This window comes from Pollicipes pollicipes, unplaced genomic scaffold (genome assembly GCF_011947565.3).
Source record: "Pollicipes pollicipes isolate AB1234 unplaced genomic scaffold, Ppol_2.1 Scaffold_2555;HRSCAF=2994_pilon_pilon_pilon, whole genome shotgun sequence".
NCBI lineage: Eukaryota > Metazoa > Arthropoda > Thecostraca > Pollicipedomorpha > Pollicipedidae > Pollicipes > Pollicipes pollicipes.
The window spans coordinates 37,504,396-37,529,829 of NW_023596136.1; the positions used below are offsets into that span (position 1 = coordinate 37,504,396).

At 51.5% G+C, this 25,434-nt stretch overlaps 1 long non-coding RNA gene across 1 annotated transcript; it reads right to left on the bottom strand.

Annotated features, from left to right (window-relative positions):
* Positions 1 to 21,489: 21,489 nt before the first annotated feature.
* Positions 21,490 to 23,831, bottom strand: LOC119113459 (uncharacterized). The gene is made up of 2 exons (XR_005095914.1): positions 23,739 to 23,831; positions 21,490 to 23,392 (listed from the first exon to the last, which is right to left on the bottom strand). It is a non-coding gene; the product is annotated as an uncharacterized LOC119113459 (long non-coding RNA).
* Positions 23,832 to 25,434: the final 1,603 nt, after the last annotated feature.

The window sequence follows — 25,434 nt, forward strand, 5'->3', positions numbered from 1 at the left end:
CCGGTGCAAAGTCAATTTATTTTACATCTTCGCGGACAAAGACGGAACAACAGCCGCAGTCTGGGGGCTCGTCGAGCGTAATTGCTTTGTCCGGCACCGCATCGGGCTGATGGACTTTCCCGAAGATGAACGGTGGGCTGTGTACGGTAATGTGTGTTGATTGCGTTTGTTATTACCGCGCTACATCCTTATCTGGGAGGTTGGTTTGAGCTGCATCACGGAGACGGGCGAAAAGGAGCTGGAGATTATTAGTTTCTCCGTGGGTCTTGTGCTGTGTAGTGATTACTTTTGGCTAACCTTTGATATAATCACCCTTTTGCAGCTGTTCGCGTTTAAAGCGCATGCGGCCACTGGTAGATCAAAATATGAGCGGTGATCACCGAAAATCAACGAGAGCAAACACCGCTACAGCAACAATATGTATGTATCTCGCACAGAGCGGGCTCGATGTAGATACATTATGTGGATAGGGTAGAGCGCGGGGAGACGGAAGAGGGAGGGTTACAGGGAGAGAGGGATATGTAGAGGGACAAAGAGGGAGCGAGAGAGGGAGAGATGAGAGAGAGAGAGAGAGAGAGAGAGAGAGAGAGAGAGAGAGAGAGAGAGAGAGAGAGAGAGAGAGAGAGAGAGAGAGAGAGAGAGAGAGAGAGAGAGAGAGAGAGAGAGAGAGAGAGAGAGAGAGAGAAGAGAGAGAGAGAGAGAGAGAGAGAGAGAGAGAGAGAGAGAGAGAGAGAGAGAGAGAGAGAGAGAGAGAGAGAGGAGAGAGAGAGAGAGAGAGAGAGAGAGAGAGAGAGAGAGAGAGAGAGAGAGAGAGAGAGAGAGAGAGAGAGAGAGAGAGAGAGAGAGAGAGATTACCGGAGCGGGGCCCGAGCGGCTAATAAATGCGCATTAGGAGTGCTATCGGCCGCACATTTAGCCCCTATCGCCTCACAGGAGGCAGCTGAGTGGGCCGCGAGTCGCCCCTGCCGTTTCGAATATTCAAACGGAAATGCCAGGCTGCCGGCCAAGGTTACTGCGGTCGCCGGCGCATCGGACGAACTGCGCCAGGGTAGGCCGGTGCGGAACGTCTCGGGCCGGGCTCGTAGCAACAGCGCCGCGGCCACGCGCCGCCCGGCCAGCGGCAAGCCGACAACTGACGGTCGCTTCCTTAACTGCGCAGATAACGCGGCAGAGCTGACCACCTGTCCGCCGACGCCCGACGGTGCGGCGCCCCGCTGTCGCTGCCTCCCGGGGGAGCGAGATGCCCGGCGCGAGCCACCAACAGGCCGGCTGCCAGCGACGTGCACACGCGACGGCGCAGCGGCGCGCGTGCCGCCGCCGGTAAAGGCTGCGCGGGAGGCGGTGCTGGTCGCGCAAGGCGCGCTGAGAGGCTTCAGTCGATTCACGCGGCCCCGACGCACGCCGGGTCAGCAGCGAAGCGGTGCCTTGCGAGCGGTGCCATGCGACGGGGGCATGAGTCACGCGAGCGAGCGGACGGTGGGCTTGGAGGAGGGACGCGTTGCAGGCGCTTCCGGGCGGGAGGGACGCGTGCTCCCTAACCCGCCCGCTGTCCCAGCCTTGAAACATGCTGGCGTTGGACAGATGTCGACCGTTGCAGGCCAACCACACTCTCCACCCATGGCCCAGCTGAGAAGGGTACCAGGTACCCAGTCTCCTAGCATAGCGAACATGGCTGTCTGTCTGGCTGTCTTACAACGGCTTGGGCCGTATTTTTCTGTCGTGTCACGCCTTGCGGGATTACCGTGGGCTCCGTTACTTTGGTGCAATTCTAGTCCCGAAAAGCATGCTCTAATTAATTACCCAATCAACGGATTTGATTTAGTTTGAAATTCACATTCACAATGTCAGTCTTGCACTTAAGATATCAGCAAGCAAGGCCATCAGCTCCTGGTTTTTAAGACATTTTCGTCGTAATGTTGCAAATTAGTGACCCTCAAGATACCAGGAGCCAGAGATATTGAGGTCTAAGTTGAGTACGTCATGGAACAAACATCAATGTCAATAGAAAACTTGACGTTTGGAGACAGAGCCATCGGTCACAAACATGAGGAAAATGATGCCTGGCTACGTTTCTGACGCATAAAAATCTGGAGTTTATAAAGTGCTTGCTTCGTTCACATTTGAGGGTGTTGTTATGCCTCTTAATTGATTGCTTCGGCTTGCTGTTTTATTTATGTTTTGATTTAATTCATGTTTTTATCACCCTACGCACATTTTTGTGACGGGCACACGTGAATTGAGTATACACCTATTCCTACCACTCAGTGCACATTTTTTGTGGCAGGTATACGTGCATTGGGCATGCACCTGTGCCACGTTCTTAGCGTCAGGGATTTGGGTGATCTTCCAGATAGAAAAAATACGTTTAGTGGGCCTATGACATATGCTGCCCGCAGCTTGCGTGATTAGTTGCATTGCTCATTTCATGGGCGGGTCTGCTCTCAGCACGCGTGTAAAAACAGGTGGGCTACTTCCCCCCGCCCTTGTCTCCTTTCCCATTCCGATGTCGGAAACTTTATGTTAGCTGTACAGCTTTCAGTGTAGATGGAAGATCGTCATTGTTTCCCTCTCCCCATTCCCAACAACTTTGCCCCGAGCCGCTCTTCAGCCTGGGCGATGACGTCAGTGGCGGCGCGCGTAACCACCGCGCTCGCACAGCTGGCGGCACAAGTCACGCCGGGGCGGACGGGACCGGCGGCGCCACCCGAGCAGGTTTTGCAACCTCGCAGGCAGGCTGTTGGACATGGGCCGCATAAGGCGATGCGGTGATTGAGCGGCGTGTTTTCGCGTCGAGAAACGCCCCATCGATTAGATGACTGAACAGTGGGCCGGACGGCGCCTGCGGTGTCTTGCTGGCCCGCCCAGAACGGGTACACGGTGCAGCAGTGGGGCTTGTGCTCGTGTGCCAGAGTTCTGTCGCCGCAGCGGAGATTGAACTCACGTTGCTGCTGCCGTTGGTTGCAGTTTGTGTTTTGTGTCCTGCTTTGACGGCTTTACCCAGGCTGTTGTCTTGATCGCTTATGGATATCGCACAGTCGTTTATGTCAATAATCAGTTGTTCAGTCACACATACTAAAATGAATAGCTTCAGTACTGTGAGCAACGCCTAAGCCCAACAAAGTAAGCAAACGGGACTGAGCTTTAACACAGTCGTAATGCCAAGCAGTATTAATATAATTTTTCCATAACCCGCACACCATTTGGCAACGGCTGAATCGCTTCTCACACGCCGGAACCTAGTGAGTTATTTCGCCAATTTCCCATACCATCACCACCACCGTACAATCACCCTTAATTGCACAGTATCATCGTTATTACGGTGACCGTCCATAAACCGTTGCCGATAAAAAAGAGGAAACGTAGCCTAAAAAGTCGCGATTTAACTGCGACCAGACGCGTTTTAGATGCACTTCCGGAACGGGAACGCTCCGTACATCTGAGAGACGTTCACAAAGGGGGAGGGTAGAGCGGCGCGACGAGGGGTGGTCCCACAATGCTGGACTGATTTGGAGTTATTGGCGGCACCAGCGGCCCTGCAGTGGCGATAATTGTGCACCGCTGACGTCATTTGGGGGGGAGGGGGGGGGGGCGGGAGGCATGGCCGCTTTGTCTGAGTCGAGCGCTGGACTGAAAATAGCCAAGTGTTTTCGGACTTCGCTGAAATGTTGCTGCGGACGACCTATAACTCCCAGGCATGTTCGGTGCATTGTTGAACGAAGTGGGACTGCTGTATTCCCGAAACAAGTGTTCGTGGTCTGTAGTTTCGAGTACAAATGACCGTAAAATGAGCTGAAGCTGTACGCGATAGGGCTCGGTCAGCTGTGGTTTATGCCTTGCCCTTCTCTATTTCCTTTGTTGAATGCTCATGCGTCAGAAGCCTGTTTCGGTAAGGTACGAGCCATGAACGTTGAGCACCAAACACAGCGTCAGAATTTCCGTCATCATCAGAGGCAGTTTCTCTGCAAGCGATGCCCAGGGGGAGGTTTTACGATGGCTGTGCATTTAGACGTCGGTTTTGTAAATGCCTCTCCCCCTTACTTTATTCACTCGAATAGGACATTGATGAGCAAAGCTCAATTACGCGAAGGTAATGATGTGATCTCAACATCAAAGCAAGATGAACGATATAGCCACAGCTGTTTAGCTTCATGGTCCATGCCTATTGCAGGGCAGTACGCTTGAAATAATGGACAGATCTTGAGCAGAGATGTTAAAATGAACGCAGATCAAGCCCTGGCTTCCTTCATGTGCTTGGACAGAGGCGTCGCATTGGAAACTCAGTTTGGGGATCTGTACAAGGCTATTAAAACTATTTTTATTTTTACACAGAGCACAGTTTCCCCATGGATTTGACTCGCATTCCTTTCAAAGTCAGGCGCGGTCTGATAGCAAGATTTTGGGTGGGGGTGGGGGTGGGGGCTTTAGCTGAATACGGAACTACACTTAGTATTTGGTAGCTGCATGACATCAGTGGGCAGCGCGAGAATCCAAAAAGCCGGCGCGGGCTCAGAGCGCACCCGTGACAGCTCCCCGGCCGTCATCACGACCCGTGACAGCTCACCAGCGTCGCCCTTGTACCGAATCAACATTCAGGCACTATTGCGTGCTCAAAAGCTTCCATCTCTAGCTGCGCATGCGCAGATGTATATTTCTGTGCCGTGCACATCGTGCAAAGGAGTGTTCAAGCACACGCCTCTGTGCAAAGTTTAAGAAATGACTCACAAATGGCACACACAAGCTTTTAGTCTTTAAACAGCAGAGAATGATAACTGGCTATCAGCGCTGTACCTACCGATCGGCCGATGGATTGCTTCGCCACCTGACCAGAAGCGCGTCTCGGCTGCACGGCCTTCTTCAGTGGCTGCTCACGGAGTGAAGCGCTGTTCAATGTTGCAATGTTGCCAGCGGTTGGCCTTGTGTTGTCGACGTTGCCAAGGAGCTGCATCGATTACACGTCAATCAGTAACGCACTATGTATTCCATGGCTCGGGCGTTACGCAGCCTGGGAAAGCCGAGGACTAACCACGTCGGGTTTGCCGTAGGGCAGAGCCGCTGCCGTTCCGCATTTACGCGAGCCGTGCGGCGCTGCGGGCCGGCTGATGAACGCACGGCTTGGAAGAGCTCCGGGAGAAGTAGGACACGGGAGAACCAGGGCTGCTGCATTTTCTTCTTCAAGCTGGGTCGAGAGCGATTTCCGTCCCGTGGCAGTCGTTTTCAAATACCGTCACACTGTCCGGGTCATTCTTTTTCAGTAACAGCGATAGATCAGAAGGCAAGCGAGGCGTGAGAGAAAGTTTGTTTTTTTGACATCGCGATGAGTCCAGGAAAGTAAATTCTCCTTTTTTAGCTAGGTTACATTAAACTATCTGGTAGATAAAGCTCACTGCCTCATGCCCCTTTTCCTCTTGTAAGTTTCATCGTTTTTCTAGGCTGCCATATTTACCCGATCTGACGGTGGCGCGAGGGGCGGGACACAGCATGCCTCAATTCACCCTCCAGCGTCCCACCTCTTTCCATGGGCCTCTGGTCATGGGTGTTCAAGCACTTCGTGAAGCCCACAAAAAGCCTCCCTTCTGTACCTGTCCTGGACGAGGTCAAAAAACTGGCATGCGTATCGTAATGTTGCCACCCCGCACCAACCACAAAATCCAGTCACCTGAAAGGACGATGTTGGGCGCCCTCAGAACTGACCTGGCCAGAACCAGAACTCAACCAAACTGAACACAACTATGACCGAGGTTTTCAATGCCGTGATGACGTAACTGATGCCGTCCAACCAAGGCAAACTGCGCCACTGGATTGCATGGGACTGCTGGTGGGCCATGCGTGGCCAAACGCAGCAAACCTACAGTCATATCCGGGTCCAAGTCCTCCAGAAGCTAGTCGCTCTACCGAAATGTCTTCGAGGGACGAGGTTTTCCTGCCTTCAGGCGTCGCTGACAGCGTCGAGCCTGGTGCAAGCACTCAGCCGGACAGCTCACCGGCTACCATAAAGACGGGCAGCACGCCGGCTACCATGAGGACGGGCAGCTCAACGGCTACCATACAGACGGGCAGCACCCCGGCTACCATGAGGCCCTGGAGCACACCGGCTACCATGCAGCCGGGAAGCACGCCGGCTACCATGTAGCCGGGCAACACACCGGCTACCATACAGCCGGGCAGCACACCGGCTACAGTGCAGCCGGGCAGCGCACCGGTTACCGTACAGCCGGGCAGCACACCGGCTACCATACAGCCGGGCAGCTCACCGGCTACCATACAGCCGGGCGCCCCATCGTCTACCATACAGCGGGGCACATCAGCGGCGGCCTGCCAGCCGGACATCTCGGACATCTCATCATCTCAGGACATCTCAGCCATGCCGTCCAGCCCGGTACATGCGGCAATTTCGTCCCCTCAGTCGTGATCAGGCTGTACACGTGGTCTCACCGAAGAAGACGCTGCCAGGCTGCGAAAAAGCGTGGAAGCGTCCAAGGTCTGGTGAAACTAGTGTTGTCGACCTCCGCTTAAGGCTCAGGTATGCACTGGCTCAGGTCACACCAGTTCGAGGCCTGAGCTAAAGCATATGCGCACTGGGACTGGGGGTCGCCACAAAAAGACAAGGTAAAAGAGAGAAAGAAAAGTGAGGGAGAGAAAAGGGAAAAGGAAAGAAGGGAAGTGATTAAGGTCCTAGCCTTCGTGCCTCACGGTGCCAATGCGGCACTCTGCATTGCGGCGACGAGTATGGTAGCGGAAAAACGGTGATGCAATGCACAAAACGCGAGCTATAGGGCCATGAGGAGGAGCGTCGGAATAGGTGACGACGATGAGAGCTAATGTGTGAGCTTTGTCTGCGATCGTAAAGCGTGACTTTGTGCAGTGAGCTTTATGGGTTATTGGGTGAGGCACTCTAGTCGTCGACAAGCTGGAGAATGAGTCGTCAAGAACGACTGTAGCTATCATAGACCCAGTGCGATGCTAGACAGCTGACGCGTCCAAAGCTTATAAGTTTTCGTTGCTTAAAAAAGCTTATAAGTTGTGTTGTCTCAACATATCAGGCCCTGATTTTATTTCCATGCTCTTTTGGCGCGTGCCCAGGTGTCTGAATGCGCCTCGCTCGTGTGGGTGTAGGGGTCAATTTGACCCCCTATGCTTTCAAATACTAAGGGGCTAGATGCTTTAAATTGACAGGGGAAGTGGAGCTCTACATGTATGTGAACTCATTGACATCAAATTTGAGATCCCTGGATAGTGAACTTCGGGGAAAATATGGCCAAACGCCAGACAGATGTTGAACATGCCCTCACATCTCCTTAGACAACCGGTGTTAGCTTTTGCACTAGTTACAAGCAAACGGTCACTGGCGTTCATGCCAGATCGGTGACCTCATTTGACCTTTAGCGGGCAAAAACGACCCAAACCTGTGAGTTTATTGGCATATTTGATTTCATGATCGGCGCCAAGTACTCATCAGGTGACATGGTCTTTGAAGCAAAAGGTTGATGGAGGTTATTCTAGGTCGGTGACCTCGCCTGACCTTCATGAAGCCCCCAACGGTACTAATAACAGTCCCTTACAGTGCAAACATATCTTATGCATGATTGTGGCTGTAGTGGTTACACAACACGATCAACGACAGCGGTGGTCGCCAATGATCCCTTACTAAGATTTACTAAGATGTTTCTCTCCTGTAAATTGCACCATATTTTAAAGGTTTCACAAAAAGGCAGCTTGTATGGACTTCATATGTGGAGTGATTCGACCGCAGGGCAATAATGTCGATCTACGACTTGAAAAAATCTAACATCCAAGACGTAAAATCAAGTGGCCAAAATCCAGGAAAAAATCAGGTTTTAAGGTAGGTTAGGTCAATACTTCCGGCTGAGCCCCTGACCAATTTTAGAAAGTGGCTCCCCTGACGGTGCCCTATTCCTACCTAACCTATCCAACCTATCCTTTTTTTGGAATACAGGTTTATGGTCTCCAACCTGTTTTATTTTTGTCTACCCATCTAAAATTTTAGCATCCCGAATGAGATATCTTAGCATCCCGAATGAGATATCTTGGCATCCCGAATGAGATATCTTAGCATCCCGAATGAGATATCTTAGCATCCCGATTGAGATGCTGTCACGCTACACATTACCTTTCGATATTCGAGATCCCTTTTGTAAAGTTCCGCCTCATAGAAATACGAAACTATATAGCATAACAGGTATTTTTCATGTTATTGTAGTTAAGATAGTGGTGACGGTGGCAGTCTGAGATGCCAATCGGGCTGCATGAATCCCTTTCAAGGAAACATTTATGGCCTAGTTGGGGCCAGAAATGCCCAGGTTTTTGCTTTCGATGAGCTTTTTCAACTTTTGAACTGAGCTGTCTGACTTCTTGCATTTACCTTTGCCAGCTGAGTAGCTTTTCATGGGTTGTAAGGTATATATAATATAAAAAATAGATATAATATATAATGGATATTAATATGATCATCCAAATAAGGGATATATATATATATAATATAAAAAATAAATATAATGCATAATGGATATTAATATAATAATCCAAATAAGGGATATATATATATATATATATATATATATATATATATATATATATATATATATATATCAATATAAAAAAGGGATAATGTAACTTAACTGCTGTTACATTAACTTACTTTCTGTTTCCTGGTGATGCATTCCCTTATTTCATGTGCTGTATTTCTTTACTTCTTCTCTTCCTGGTAGTTCCCGGATATTTAAAAGGCGAGCGGCAGTTGCACCTAGGAGACTTGGTTGGACGCCATCGGCGCGAATGGCGGCAGACTGGGGCGCCAATGCCGAGCCGCCGGCTGGGGTGGGGGGAGGGGGGGTGGGAATGGGCCACCGCGGGCCACCACAGGAGGGGAGGACGAAACGCACGACCTCCCCTTGACTGGCCCCCTGCTACTAGGGCTGCTACTACGATTCCAATTTTTTTTTTTAGATACAAAATATGCTACAAAGTCCAAGTTGGAAATTCGGCAGACGGAGGCAGAGATCCTTTACATTTTTTGAACAGCGGATATCATCCTGTCGTGTTGCAAATTGGTATGCATGTTCTTGTTCCACCACGTTCTTGATTTTCATTCGATTCGAGTGCTGGAATGCAGCGACGCGAGTCGTGGCTGGAGCTATGAGTTGTAGGTAGCCGTTATTTAATATAAAAACCATGTTTTTGGACAGCCTGACAATTTGGATAGTTTTTGGACGAACAGCTGGTCCAGCCTCGGAACCGGATCGTAATCTGGACAAAAACCTGCAGAAAACGGCACACTCACGGCCTTTCCTCAGACTGACCCCGTGCTACCCCTGGTACCTTTCATGCACCACACCTTAACCGTTTCCTATCCACCGCAGTTGGCGGACGCCGACTGCAAAGGACCTTGCCAGTTTCCCGCTCTTTTCGATCCCGGCAACATCATTGGTCATGGACGGCCGTGGCGTCACCTGGGGTAGACCGATGCGCAACACAGCGACGCATGATGGCTGCTGCCTGGGATGAAAGACAGTCCCTTCCAGTTCACTCACTAGTGCGTCGCGTGACGCTTTATGTCCGCAAAGCTCTGCGACGGCTGCAAGCTCCTCTGTTCATGCCAGTTAAGTATTTTCCTACAGTTATTTGGCTAAACAATCCCTAGTTGTAAAAGGCAACGCAGTGGGCTTTTGGTTCGCATGCTCTATTTAAGAAGAGCTTTCTCCGTGACAGCAAATTGTTTGGTGCACATGATTGACTTCCTCTCATGCAATGCAGTGGTGGTGCCAGGATTCCTCCCATGCAATGTAGTGGCGGTGCAAGGATTCCAGCGCCACCAGGTGACGTCACGGCACCCGAAGTCCGCGATCGGTTTGGTGCACCTTCGGTCTACGGATTGATCGGCGTGTATAGGTGCTATACACAGCTCCGTAGATGTCTGGGGCGCTACAAAGTCGACACGCATCGCCGTTCACCGCTCAGCGATCGGACTCTCCCGCCACCGCGCCACAGCAGCCTGCACCGCCGCTCGATAATTACCCGGTTTACATGAAACTGGTAACTAAACTGCCCATGTAAATGTGAGGACGGTGCGTGACGTCATCATCTGTGACGTCACCGGTCGCGCCACTAGCCTCGCCGCCGGCCTACGAACGCATCGCCCTACGGGTTAATCGGCGTGTATAGATGCTATGTACAGCTCCGTGGATGTCTGGAGCACTTCAAAGTCGACACGCGTGGCCGGTCAAACTTAACGATCGGACTCTCCCGCCACCCCGCCACAGCAGCCTGCACCGCTGCTCGACAAAGTGAGGACGGTGCGTGACGTCATCGTCTGTGATGTCACCGGTTGCGCCACACCGCCTCGCCGCCGGCCGACGAACGCTTGAATTAGGTTAACCCGTCCACGCCCGCCGCAGAGAACGTTCGGCTGGATGGCGTGTGCTCAACCTGCCTGCGGATCGCTGTTGGGAAGCGGGCGATTGTTGGGGGAGGGGGGGGGGGGGGGCGGGCGTAGGTGACCGATGACTTTTCTCCGGCTTTCGACGGCTTCTGGGAAAGCTCAAGTAGCACTTTGAGTGAAATACTTACCCTGTTTACATGGGCAGCTGTGATTCGAATTAAGCCGGGACCCGTCCTCGATCCGAACTATCCGGCCCATGTATACACTCACGCGCCGTTCCGCTGATTCGAATCGTGCGCCGGAGGAAATCCCTTCCCGTGAGAGGATCATCCGTTCAGGAAGGGACTTCGTCCGAATTATCGGCCGTCAGCTGTCTAAACAAAAAAAAAAAGAAAAATGCCTGGCGCACGCAGTTCTGTTCATAGCCATTTCAGCTTTGTGCGGTGTTACCGCTTTTCCACGGGTTTTTAGCTATTGCTCGAGACGGTTCAAGTCCAAGATGGTAAGGGAAAAGAGAAGGAAGGTGAAGTTGACATCATGCTGCTAAAACTACTCTTATTATTGAGGGCCTTGAGTGGCTAGCAGCACAGAAATGCTCACGTAATTTAGCCTTGCTAGGCGCTTGATCTATGCAGACAGCAGGCGTCGACGGTGTTTGGTGCTATCTTTCCGCCTAAAGGTTACATTAGTTTACATTTGGGGCAGGCTCCATGCTTCCAAAAGCCAGATGGAGGTAATATGGTTATTCTATATAGCTTTGACTTGTTCTCATTTTAATTTTTGGATTGCTCAGAATTCTTGCAGAGAATGCCTCCAAGTTTCGTTCATTAAGTTAATACCTTAAGTCCCCAGGAGTGTTTTTGCAGATATTCCTTAAATTAGGATGCTGGTTGCTTGTCAGTTTAATTTGTGTGAGAAAGGTAGCTTAAAAATTGCTGCATGATATGACGGATGAACAAATATAGATCATTGCAGTCAGCTCGGAATGTGAACTTTTTTAATGGTAGGACCGAGATTGCCCAATGATGGGGTCAAAACAGCAAGAAAGCAAATGTGAACGCTAGATGAAAATAGTTGTCATCATTACTCTGCTAAATCCAAGTTTGTGTGTTCCATGTGCAGGAAAACAGTGCATAAACTAACACCTAACACGATGGCACATGCTGCATGGAGAACACGTCTGTGTTGCATATCATCACCTGCTTTTGTGCTGGTGATTAAATATGTCACCTTGGTGCTTTTTTGTGATGGGTGTCTGCAGGCCACGAGGTAGGTAATTCAACTGTTCAACAATTCTTGCAGGGAGTACCAATAGTTTCTTTCATTAGGTGAATACATAAATGCCCCAGGATTGATTTTGCAGACATTCCTCCTGTGACTTGAACATTTGGTTGACCACCTATTGGCAGGAGGGATGTGCTGGATATTGGTGACTGGCTTGTCAAGGAAATATGAAGTTACGTCACACTGGTAGACCAACTGGCAAGGAAGCGGGGGCTGGAATATTTGTTTTTGATGCAATTAGGCTGCTTGTTGCTTGTCGGTTTAATGTGTGTGAGATAGGTAACTCAATAATTCCTGCATGATGCAAAGGATCAACAAATATAGGCAGTCAGTGCAGAATGTGAACTATTTTTAATGATGGGACCAAAATTGCCCAGTGATGGTTCCAAAATGTCAAGAAAGCAAATGTGAGCACTGGATGAAATTAGCTGTCATCAGTACTCTGTCAAATCCAGGTTTGTGCATTTCATGTGGAAGAAAACAGTGCATAAACTAAGTAAACCTAACCTAATGCCACATGATGTGCAGAGAACATCTGCAGTGCACATCATTACCTGTTTTTGTACTGGTGAGTAAATATGTTGCCTTGGTGCTTTTTTGTGACACGTATCTTTGCAAACCATGAGGTGGATAATTGAGCTGTTGCTATAATTAATCACTTGTTATGAATTTTGAGCCCAGATTGCTTTTGTCATGACAGCTCTGGGGCTGGTTCACGTTATGATCTTTGGACTGTGCGAACACGGCTGTTTGTGCCACCTAGCCATCAGTCCATATCAGCCAATGCTGTTGACTGCAAGGATATCAAAGCAGTATTTCAACCCTAGTATGTCAAGAAAGCAAATAGCTGCATTCTGACTTGCCAGTCCATGCCAAGTCTAAATGGCAATGCTGCCCTCAGGTACTGATGATGCATTGGATGGGGAAAGACAACATAGTTACACAATTTTTGCCGCTAACTATGTACCATTCATGAGTCATTTCTGTAGCTTAGCTCACTGTTGCAGGCTGCTCATAAATGCATTGGTGCGGGATTAGGTAATGTGTTTCTTGGGCTGCGCAAAGTAGATGACATGATGCTGGGTGGCATACTGATGAGTGTGGTAAGTTTGTGAGTGTCATTGGCCAATACGAGAAAATACTGATTTCGTGCTAGCCAGTTTCCTGCTAGTAAAAATTTGCATATAACACTGCTTATGTGACAGATTTGGCAGTGCTGACTGCGCAACTCCTGTGTTTCAAGTGCTATGGCTTGTGCTGTAGCTACAAAGCCTATGAGTCCCGCACAGATCATTTTTCCAACGAAGTCCATCTTCCTCCTCGCCCTCAAAGCTGTCTCGCGCCCACCATGGCTCGTGACATTCGCCATCCATACGCAGAGTACCGGCTTTTTTCTTCTTGTTTTGTTCAGTTCGCCTCAAAAGCGCAGTTTTCGCCCATAACCCGTTCCTTGGTTCGAACTAAGCGGGATCGAACTATCGACCGTTAATCCGACGTAAAGCCGGTTTCGCCCATGTAAACGCCCCTCGCCGAGAGGGTTATGCGTCGCATGATCCGTTCCGATCTTAATTCGAATTATCCTCGGCTGCCCATGTAAACCGGGTAACTGACTTGTGCATACTCTTTCAGTCACGCTGAAGCTCGGTTAAAAATATAAATGCACTTCAACGATTTTATTTCGGGCTACATACGTGTGAATACCATCAGACAAGCTTCGACGCAAAAACGCACGTTGCACAAGCACAAACAGTTATTAACACATATCGAGATGCATAACTGGGCAGTGCTGACGTCGTGCTGGAAGGTGGTTCTTCTGTCAATGCATTGGCGGAAAGCATTGATATCAATTATCTGGTCCGCAGCTGCCGGCTTGGGGGGCGAGTTCGTATTCCCCGTCCCCTCCGGTTTCTTCTCCGGTCCTGCAGTAATCGAGGATTGCTAGAACTACTGTGATCGCGAGCCAAGCTGTAGCTCCGTAGATCACGTGCAAAAACTTTTCGAATCCAAAAGGGAGCAAGGTGACGATGACAAAGCAGAGAGCACCAAGACTGATAGAAGTCGCACCGATCCACGGCCACAGCATGTGGCGGCGATCACAGAAGCACCCGCAGCGTCTTCTGGCGAGCTCGAGGCGACCCCTGGAGAGCTCGTGGCGATCGCAGAGAGGTCCGCAGAGACGACAGACGAGTCCGAATAACGCCAAGAGTCCAGTTGCTGCTTGGAGCGCGCTGAACACGACCAGCACATACCATATATTGTTGAGCACTGGCTCAAGCTCCTCGAGAGTGTAGCTGAGAACAATGCTCGAATTGCAAAGGGACTTCAGCTCAGGTTCGATACGGTCTTCCTCATCATTTCGCTCCTTCACAAACTTGTTTTGTTGACAAAAGAAATCCAGCGACGAGTGAGGGTTCTCTGCATTTCGTACCGCGAATACCACGCACATCACGGCTGCCAGAGTTGTCAGGACGATGTAGATGTATATCGTTACACCGACACAGGTCTCCTTTCTGCACCAGGAAATCTTCATGACCAGGCACCAGACTCTTGCGCCTCACTGATCTATGTGACACGCAACGCGGCAGACCTCACCGGATGAGACCCAACGATCGACTGGTCGCCCTTACGGTTGCACGCGGCGCCGATGCGATCGCGGTTGTTCGAGAACGGACAAGTCGCGACAGGATCCGGCTCCACCGCCGTCTCCAGCCGCGGGGGCTGCGCCTGAGGCGCAAGGGCCGCCGGCCGGCGCAGCGATAGGGACGGGGGTAGGGGGGGCAGCCGGCACCCTGTCGCACCGCAGCTGAGCGGGGGCGGGGCGGGGGGGGGGGGGGGGGAGAGGGGGCTCCGCCAGACGGCGTGCTGTCGCGCCAGAGCTGGGCGACTTCAATCAACATCCGTGGACGCCTGATTGACCTTGGCAACATCAAGTGAATCGGTGAATCAAGTGAAATAATGGGGACGTGACAATCCGTGATGCTCAACACGCGAGCATTAAGTTTGTCCCGGCATGCTTGCTTACGAAGCTTATTCCCAGCCGTCGCGAGCTCCGTCGTCATGGTAACCGGCATGTGCACCTCGAATCTGCTGTAGTAAGCTGACCAGACATCAGGGCTAAGACCTCCGATCACAGGTGGAAGAACATGGACAATTACCAAAGTGACTTGCCGACTTCACTTGATTTCTGAGTTGGATGGCCCGCGGCCGGTGGCAGCGGCTGTTCAATGTCAGGGAAATCAAAGGGCAGTGGACCGTGGCAAGCATTATGGTACATGCAGTTTTTCCATTAGGTTTTGGTGCAGAATTAGAATTTCACAATTGGAGGTGCCGTAGAGCACAAGCAGCAATAGAGCAGCAATCGCGCTTTGCATGAGCTCTTATTTCAAAGTCATCGAATTAGGAAGGTGCTTAAGACAATTACGACAACAATAAAACGTACCACCCAAGTACATATACGGACTGCAGTGTGGACCGCAGCTTGGGCTATCGGGCCCCCGGCTCATACAGGGTCCAGGTCCATTTTAGGGCCCGGGCAGGGGCTCTGAAGGGCCCTTGTTCGGTGCTAGAGCCCATGACTGACCAGACCCTTCTTTTGTCTGATTGTGGATCATTTTATTGTTATTTCTCCTATGTCCTTTCCATGTCAGGTAAGAGGACCTTGACCAACGCAAGGAGCTCTTAGACATTCAGAGTCCCATCCTATTCCTCCACAGCAAAACGTGCCTCTGGTTGACTAGAAGCCCCTTGCCGGCACAGACTCCCCTGTAAAGCACTCTGTGCCTTGATACAGGGAGCCACCTTGATTCACGGGTCCGGCCAACACGCGAAGCCTTCAGTAACCATCGCGGACACCGGCCTTGTCCCTGCTTCATAAATGGGCCCCCAGTGTTCAAGCCGAGTCAGGGTCAACTGCTCAGCATTGGTAATCACGGACCTACGTAGACGCCTTCGTCGTCCCGAGCACCCCGACAGGTGAAACGAGTCTGTTTGGCTGATCTTTGAAAGCCAGATCTGCACCCCGGGGTTGTCCCCCGGCCAGCCCTTTGGACCCTTCAGTCGGGCCCTAGAGAGTCTGCGCCGAGGGCTCCGAAGGCCACTCAGGGCCTAGCACGAGGATATACCCCCTGCCCTTATCCTCTACCTGCTGGCTGCGCCGCTGGATGTTTAGGGTTATACGAAACTCAATGCTGGTCAGCGACTTGCCCTTAAAACGCAAATCCAATATGAATAATAACATTTGCGTTCCGCATCATCCGCAAGTTTATGCCAGTTTGGTTAAGGTTTGGGCCGCGGTTCGTTTTTGCTGATTGGTTGAATAGCCTAGATTCTGGTACAAATTTGTGATTTTCTACTACATTTTGGTGATAAGTTTAACCTACTTGGTGAAACATCAGCCGACATGGTAGATAATATTCTTTCTGGACATTTTCTTTGTATATTGGGGGGCTTAAGTAGGCATTACTGTTAGCGACTTTGTTAAACAGGTGGTGAAAATGTCCTTATTGGTGGCAACAATCTAATCAATGGTGAAGGGTAGAATATCAAGTGTTGACTTTGGTTATTCTTGTTTCATTTTTGCTAGCCGGGTAATGTGGAGCCATGCACCTCTATCGATGCGAATAAAAGAACGTTTGTGATTGGCCAGTGGGCGGCAAGGGCTTGTTACCGAGAAGCACACTGGTTTAAGTTTGAATCAGTGCGCCAATGTAGACCGTGTGATGCTCCTCTTCCAAAGCCAAAGCGCGACTCGAAAAGAGCCACCGTGGTAAACGTCATGGGGGAGAAATGAAAGCCATAGCATAAAGTTTCGTTAAATTCCCGGCATAACAGCTTCATGCTCGCATGTGTTTTTGAATAAGCAGTGTTTCAATCTTTCGTAGCATATATCACCCACACATTTTGATACATTAGTGTGATGCAAACCTTTCAGAATACACACGTTAGGAAATGCAACGCAAATGAAATATATTGCTTTCGTAGTAGCGAACAAGGAGTCAAATATATTTTTCTTGCAGGAGCGGTTACTTTAAACTGAAATTCTAAGCTTTTCATAGGTACTTCAAGAGAACTGATATTACTGATCAAATCGCACGCATCAGATCTAACAAAGAGTGGGCAAAAAGGGTGGGATGCTTCCGTAAACAGCACGACGAGCAAACTCGCAAAGGTGATGTTCGCCGGGAACAAAATCTACCTAGCTTCATGTTCTGACGAATCATTTTCAGGTTTTAAGGTAAAAACAAGCTTTGGAGTCCAACGCATAGAAAGCTCTGCCATATTATTCCCAATCATTCGATATCGTTTTGCTTTTGCTTTTGCTAGGAATGCGCCCTTTCCACAGTGAGAGTTCTGCAAAATGCTAGCCTCAATGTGGATTCTGTTGGTGGTGACTACACTGTCGTGGTACATTAGAGGCTAAGGAAATGATGTTTTTTTGTGTTACGGATTAAGGAAGAACAAGGAAATTACACTATTTCCGCTTTTTTTACTTGTCATGGATGCAAAGACAGTTTCGGAGGATTATAATTGTTTGGTTTGTTCTCAGAAAAAAATGAGACCGCAATGACGTTTCGCGGGCATCTCATTTAGAAACTTGAGTATGATCTCAAATGCAACATTAAGAAATATCATTAAATCGGTCGCGGGTTGTCTGACGTTAAGGCGACTTCACGACGGGGAGTCAAAATGCCATGGCACCTTGAGTTAGCACCAACATAGATCTAAAAATCACAAATCCCCTTCAAAAAATGCACACGTCGTCCTCGCGGAACGTCCTGCCCAACGGCACGCTAGGCACATGGCACATGTGCCTGGCGTGCACATGGCAGGCACATGACATGCACATGCACATGGTAGGCACACGAGTCATCGCAGCGTGAGCTGCTGAGGAGTTTGGAGTGGAGAGGAGTTTGTGGTTAGGTGTGCGATGCATGGCTCCCTGCGCCGTCCGACTTCTTTCGACCACAAGCTTGCCTCATCTCAACGCAACAAGCCCAGCTCACGCACAGGGATGGGACGAAATCGTGCTGACGCAACCATGATTTTCTTAGGCGGGGGGGGGGGGGGAGGGGCTCAGCTAAAACGCATCACGCTGAATTTTAGCTTTCTGTCGGGAGTAGCCATGGCGAAAATGCAAAATGTGGGTCTAGGGAAGGGTGGGAGGAGGGGAGGAGGGAGGAAGCTTCTGGCGCCTGTAACGACAGGTATGCCTCTCATGGTGCCAGGTAACTACCGGCGTAACACCTCACTGTGCAAGGAAAAAGCCATGACAGAAAAATTGGGAGGTTTTGTCCCCAGTCCCCCCCACGCGCCGAATCAGTGATCACTCCCCTGCTAGTAGCACCGTTCAGTGTGGGCGGGGACTGCCTGAGGTGTGAACATGCCGCGGACGTGGGCGGGGTGATCGGCAGCAGACGCGTGACGCATGGGCGCGAGGCCGGCCGGTTGGGTACCCGCCGGGCCTCTCCCCACACCGGCCGGCCGATGTGTGTGTGCGACCGACCTGCGCCGGCCGCCATGAATCAGCGTGGTGGGAGGCACGGCTGAGGCGCAGCGAGGAGCTCAGATTATGGGTCAGCGTTGAGGGTCAAGGTCATTATGGGTCAAGACGCGCCCGCCGTGCAGACGCACATACGATTCAAGACCCATGGGCGATGACCTGGGATGGGGGATGCAGACCGCGAGAGGATGAGCCGTTCTTTGTTTTAATTTTAATGTAATTTTAATTAAACGTGCGTCTTTAACGAAATTCGTAGATTTTGCCTAAACGCGTTTCAGGGGTCACTTAAGTACAGGTTCAAAAGTGTTTCTTAACTTTTGGTCGTGGTAAACGTTTCATCACTACGGCATATTCCAACATATTCAATATCCTCAACTTATCTAGATATATTATCAACTACCCATACGACCATCGAATGGCTTGAACAAATTCAACTAGAAAAGACTTAACTTCTTGATAATAACATGAATATCACGTTATGCTTTTTTGGTAACATTGTACTTTGGTCTGCCATTTTATAAATATGGCCGGACTACGCGCGGAAAACCTGGGCGACAAGACTGCCTGAGCTACTGTGAACCAATATTTTTGGCCAAAAGTTTTGATTAGAAGTCACATTCCGGCCAAGATGTCTGAAGACATCGGTGCGTTAAAGGGAGTTTTGCCACATTTGCATGAGGTTTTGAGATGAGGTAGCCACTTCGACAATCTTTCAATGCAACGGTCCTTCATTTTACTTCAAACCCCCATGTTCCTGAGCTTGAGGCGGGCAAACTCGTATAGCCTTTATGAAGGGCACCCAGGCACGCATGACGTCATAGAAATGTAGTGCGAAAACCGCTTTGCTGAGTGGCCACGCAGTGCTCAGGGCTTATAAAAATATGGTTATCGAACTATTGGTGTCTGGCGTAGGTCAGTGCGATTCGTGACAGCGGCGGACAGCAGTTGGACTTCAACCAGTTAAACGCACCGAATTTAAGTTTCGAACATGATTTGGCTATTTGGTTATTTGCAATCGAGCCACTTCGGCCAGTCAATGGCCGTTTCGGGACGATGGGATGAAGGAAAATGGATCACGGTGGGTAGGACAACATGCACTTGGGAGCCCATCCGCCGAGACTTAATCCGCGCAGGGACCCCTCTGCGAGGTGTGTGCTCGACGCTTGGACGGAGGTCACCATCAGGAGACGCTTTGGCGCACTCGTGGCTGGCGCATGCAACCTGCCCCGGGCAAGCGGGGCGTCGCGAAAGTTCAGGACAAAGCGAGAAAGAAAATGAAAGGGTGGACGATCAGTCACGAATCACGTTTTGTGCTATACAATGTAGGGATTTGGGTAATGTTCTAGTTATGTCGGAAATGAGACGGATAATCGATTAACGTCTTAACCGTCCCAAGAGCAAGTGAGTACATGTGGCAAATGTCAAATCACACACAAATATGCGATCACAGTAAGAAAGTGCTATAACACGCGTACATAGCGATATCCAGGTTCAGTAAACACGTGTCCATAACAATATTCGGGTTCATGAAACACGCAGCTAGTTAACAAGCCACCTCTCGGCCAGCTGAAACACTACAAGTGAGTCAGCCCGTCCGCTACAGCGGCGATTCTGTCACAGCCAGACTGGCAGCGACTCTGACTTCCTTAAAGCGACCCACAATGTAACTAAACGATGATAAATTTAGGAGCATAGTCACTAAGTAAGTATATTTTGTGAGTTTGAAAAGTCTTTTGCACGTAAAAGCACACCAATCGTTACAAATGAGATTTTTCCCATCATATGTGTTGTGGCGTCCATAGTGAGCGGATTACGCAATTCGAAGAGCTGAGAGCCATTTCAGAGCGTGAAACGAAAGGCACGCATAGCTATGCACCTGCCTGGATGGCCAGGTCCTGGCTCAGTGCCTAATTTACCTGGGGGGCTGGCGCCACCACTGAATTCTTCGAAAGCCATAACAGTTCTAGTCACCAATTCAAAGCCAGAAACTTCACATGATTTGCGTTAAATTTAGGTGCATCAGGCATCGACTGTTATAACACCATGCACAGCGTAAATAGTTCAAGAAACCAGTAATTTTCATAGCTATCACTATGTCTTGTTTAGCCCGTTGCAGCAACGGTTTTTTATACTTACTGAATACTGAATACTTAACCGAATTATACTGACTTCCATGAATAGGAGCAGGTCCCATCTTGTGTGAGAAGTCCTTTCGCTCGAGTTGGGAGCGTTTAGCGCCTGAGGCCACTGGCTGGTCACTGCAGCGCGCACGAAACCATTGTCGTGATAGCGGAACATATTACACGTGAACTCTGAACTCATAGTGCCGAGCGCAGATAGAGTTTCTTATTTGGGAGGGGGGGGTGGGGGGGGGAGGGGGCTTCAGCCCACTTCGCGACTTTGGAAGAAAGTGGATCCAGTCCGGGGAGAAATCCATCTAAAGACGTTTTGAAGATAGGCTCCTTCACTTTCCCTTGCTCCACCTCCCCCCCCCCCCTCTCATCTGCCTGAACTCATTTGGCAAAACTACGCCTCTGGCAGAATGATCAGAGGTTTATCATCAAGGCATTCCTCCCTGAGATCAAGCGCCAAAGTTGTGATTTTTTGTCTGGAGCGGGACCGTGCAAAAGCCGCTTTAATGATGAATGAATGCACAGAAAAGTCTTAAAAATCTTTATTTTTTAAATACTTCTAAGAAAGTTCGGTTTACGGTGCACTTTTTATGAGGGCATTAAATACCCTGACAAGGAAAAGAATGTTTTCATGCAATTCCATTAACATGCAATAGGTAATCCAAGTGTGCCCAACTAAGAACAAGTTTTGATACTTAAACGAAACCATTTATGGGCGTTTCTTCAGCCCATGCCTTTAGACCAACCAAATTCTGGTCACCAAGAACTTGGTTGCTGAAAAATTTCATGGCTGATGGCCATAGTATCCGTAGTAGCCATAGTAGGCACTGGCCATCAGCAATGTGAATCGGCCGAGGGCGTCGGAGCAAAGCGAGTTTTAAGGATCATTTCATTTAAGGATCATTCATCGTTGATCATGTTAAGGTATGTATACCTTGCATGCTCTGTGAGTACTGTGAGGAAGCTTACAGTGCCTGCAAACCAGCTTACAGCACCTTACCGACCTCTTGCCCGGGAGCTGGCGGCATCACAGCGATCGTGTGTCGCCATGCGATGCATCTTGGCTTGATCCACTGTCGATGCAGCCCAATGAATTCGAAGCGGTTTACCGAGTCGAACAAGCCTCCGATACTATTTTCCGTCCGTCCTCTCAATGACGTTCGGAGCATAGAATGCTGTGCGTTTTGTATGTGTATTGTACTGAATCTATAAATGTATCAATGGCACGCTATTTACACGGGCATATGTACAAATCAAGATCGAACATCGCGGATCACCTGCGAAGGCGTTCACACGATCACCTGCGAAGGCGTTTACCTGTGAAGGCGTTCACAGTCCACCGAGCAGCAGCCGCCGCGAAGGAGCGCATGGTCGGGCCTCCTGCCATCGCTGCGTTCCCCTCGCGCAGATGCCCTACCACTACCGCGCCACGCGTGGTCAGCGTCGCATTCGGGACAGGCTGCCAAAACTGCACGGCACGAGCGCCAGCGCCTCACGCCTCCAACGGCACCCTGGTTCCCACACGTGAAAGACGTCAAGTAGCGCACGAGACCTCTTCGCGACGGGCCCCCGACCGACTCCGAGCCGAGTCAGAGTCAGGGTCAGCGAGGCACTTGCCGGAGCAGTACACAACACGAAAGACGAGCGACATCGGGTCCCAGCGCCGAGTGAATCTCGCCCACCGACAACGACGTCCGGAATCTCAGCGCTGCTCTTCACGTCTGCCCTCACGTAACAGGGCGGACGACTTCGTCTGCCCGCGGCCCCGGCGGAAGCCATTTATCGGCCGCGGTTGCAGCCAAGCCGCACCGCCGCCAGCCGGCGCCCTTGAGAACCACCACCGCTGGCAGACTGAACGTCCGCCGGCCTGACGTACTCGGAGATCAACTGAAAGCCACACAGTGCACGGCGACGCGCGCATTCGTCCGATTCTAAATCGAAACACAACAATTTATGAAGCATATACAAGCCACTTGCTGCCCGGCAGTAACTGCACGACGTTCAAACGCTGGCCGGTGCCGCGTTCTTTTGCAGCCTAAGCATTGCTCGAACACCATTCGGACGCCATCGAACACAGTCGCGACGCGCGTTTTCTGCTTACAATGCTCAGGCCAAGTTTACTATTAGCCACATAGTGTTGCATGGAAAGAAACGAGGCACAAATCACGCTCGTGGCCTCCCCTTCTTTCTACGAAAGTCGGCCGTGCCTGGCCGAAGCCTGCTTACAGGCTCCACACAGACGCTGCTGCCTCCGTTCAACCGGACCGTTACGGCCAGGCAGCGCACGACTGCCAACACTGAAAGACATTGGTAGAGGCGAGCCGAATCGGCAGCGGCCAGCCGTCTGCCGTCAAACACCAATCATCGCGCTCGCCTTGACAAGGTAGCTGGCAGCGCATCAAACTGTGACGTCAGCATAGCCTACCGCGAATGCGTCACGGAATGTTTTGATTTCGCTTCCGAACTGTGGAAATGCTGCATGGCTGGAGCGGAACTTCGCAAATTTATCGGGATTCGGGACAGTGGTCAAATCTTAAAAACACGCTTTTGGGCACTTTAAGTGTTTAGTGAGCTTTTCGGTTGATGCTTTATGTTGAAAGGAAGGGAGGGGAGAGGGAGACGTTAGAGAGTGCAAGGCCTCCACGAAGTGATACAATGCTCCAGCCATACTGCACGACGCACGAATGTTTTGAGCTAAAGGATATAACTACTAAACATGTTCTCGAGGCCACTATTGCCTCATTTTGACGTCAACACAACAGGGCACAGCTACTTCGCCTCCCTTCAATCACCGGTGAGCGTCCTACACACTATCACCCAAGCACTAAGACTCAGTCCACTGAGATCAACGGGTCTTCTTCCGAACTAGATTCCGAACAGCCATCAGTTTGCGGTATTTACACCGGAGTGAGCCGGCCTCTGCTCGTTCGGGGAGCGGTGGCCGAGCGCCTACTGACTCAGGAAGCGGTGGAGCAGCGCGGCCAGCCCGGACGCGATTGCGATGCCGGTGACGTACGTCTTCAGTCCGGCAACGGCACCGGCCGCGTCCAGCACGGCGCCGGCGCCCGGCTTACCCGGCTTCTGTGGAACGCGGACAGCTCGAGTTACGTCGGAGACGTCGGCCCCTCATGGGTGTGCATCGCATTCGAGTCTCGAACGCGTCTGTTTGGTAAACGCGGTTCTCGGCATGCGGCGGCGCACGTCTGAGCGCCGAAGCCAGGCGGCGTCGGGCCGGCGGCCGCACAGCTCGCGCCCGCGGCGTCACGGACACAGCTCAGGCCTGCTCTCCCCGCACAGCCACCCAGCACTCCCGGCACACACACTCAGGCAGCGGCTGCGCGGACCGGACCGGGCGACGGCCCGGCCGACACCGACCGAGGTCGGGCGTCGCAGCGCGGCCGGCCCGCGGCGCCGCAGTCGCTCTCACCGGCGGCAGGGAGGCGTGTAGCTCGTCGGCGATGCGGCGCAGGTCGCGGCCGATCTGGCGCACGCTCCGGGACACGTCAGCGCGCTCCCGCTCCCTGCTCGCGCTCCCGCTCAGGCGGCGCCTCGGGCGGCGCTCCGGGCGGCGCCGGCCGGCCGGCCGCCGCTGCACCTGCCGAGGGTCGATGACCTCCGTGAGCGGGCGCCACGCTCGTGCCGCCGCCAACGGGTTCTGGCGGTGCCGTGTGACGTCACGCCAGCGTTTACAAACACGCCGGAGTAATCGATGGCCTTGAACTTGAGCGCGCGGCTATTCGGCTATGCACGGCGCCTGGACACGCCGCCACTTGCTGACGGGCGCCAGCTGACTGCTCGGCTGCTTGCCGGCGCAGACTGGCAGCTCTCCGCCGGCTGCAGGCACGGCTAGTCGTTCAGGCAGGCCGAACTAGAGCGACAGTCGCTCCCATTTTGCCTGGAAGTGACAGATGCCACCGCAATTTTTCTGTTCACAAGACGTCTGAAGGACGAGAGAAGAACGCCCGCACTGCTGGGACCTGTTGCGAACCGACTCGATCAGTATCAGTCCGACTCATCATGACCAAGCACAGTTTTTTTTAACGATCGTCGAGAAGATATGCGGTAACACGGCAGCGGTAACGCGGCAAAAGCCGCGAGCGGTCCCGCTTACCGTTGTGCGCTTGCAGCCGCTGCATGTCCAACTGCTCTACGACGCTGTCCAGCAAGACTGCCTCCAGGAGTTCCTGCACACGCTGCTGGTACCAGGCTGTGTGCTCCAGCTCCGGCGACAAGGGCACCGCCGCGTACAGCAGCAGCGCGGACATCTCCCCCACGCGCCCGGCCGCATCTGGGCTCTCAGCTACGCCAACTGACTATGCCCGTGCCTGAAGTGTGCCCGGCACGAGCCCGGCGTTCACCGACGCTCCGCCCTCCACCACTTCCGGAAAGCCAATCAGCGCGCGGATCGTTGGAGCCACTGACCAATCAGCACCGAGTAGCCAGGGTCATCGACGTCAGGAGGGATCGCGCGCTGCGGGTGACGCGACGCATGGACGTAATGGTACTCGACATAAGGGTCACTTTGGTGAGTAAAAGGGGGTAATTTTGGACTGGTTCGGCGATGCTCGGTGGTGCTTGTCGGTCGTGACGCATAAACGAGGCTGGCTGCTGCCCCGTTGCCCGATGTCCGAAAACTGGCAGCGTGACACCTGGACCTGGAACTTGGAACGGCCATGAACGGGCGGCTGGCCGGGTTCACCACCGAGCATGCATCCTCGTGACGGAGAAGACACCAAACGTGATGACGGTCATCGCCTCTTGATTGGTGCGTCTTTAGTGCGCTGGATAAGCGAAGTCTATGGAGGAAGGGTGTTGTGAGGCTTATAGGACTTTTGGGGACGGGAGTTTGCCCGAGCGTAAAGCCTCATTTGATCTCGAAGAAAGCGAGCCTCACAGACAAAAAAAAGCAGTGGATTAGTCTCGACGATATTCTGCGACTGGTAATGACTTGAATATTCCTAGGTCACTAATTCACCCCACTTGGCCAATTCAAAGGTGAAATCTTCCTGGCAATCGAGCTTGTTCAGCGTTACATGCTGATGCATACAAGAGCACGCGTGGTAGTGACACAAATTTTAAACGGGCGTAATTGATGTTCAATTCTCAGTTCGTTGGTATGTTAT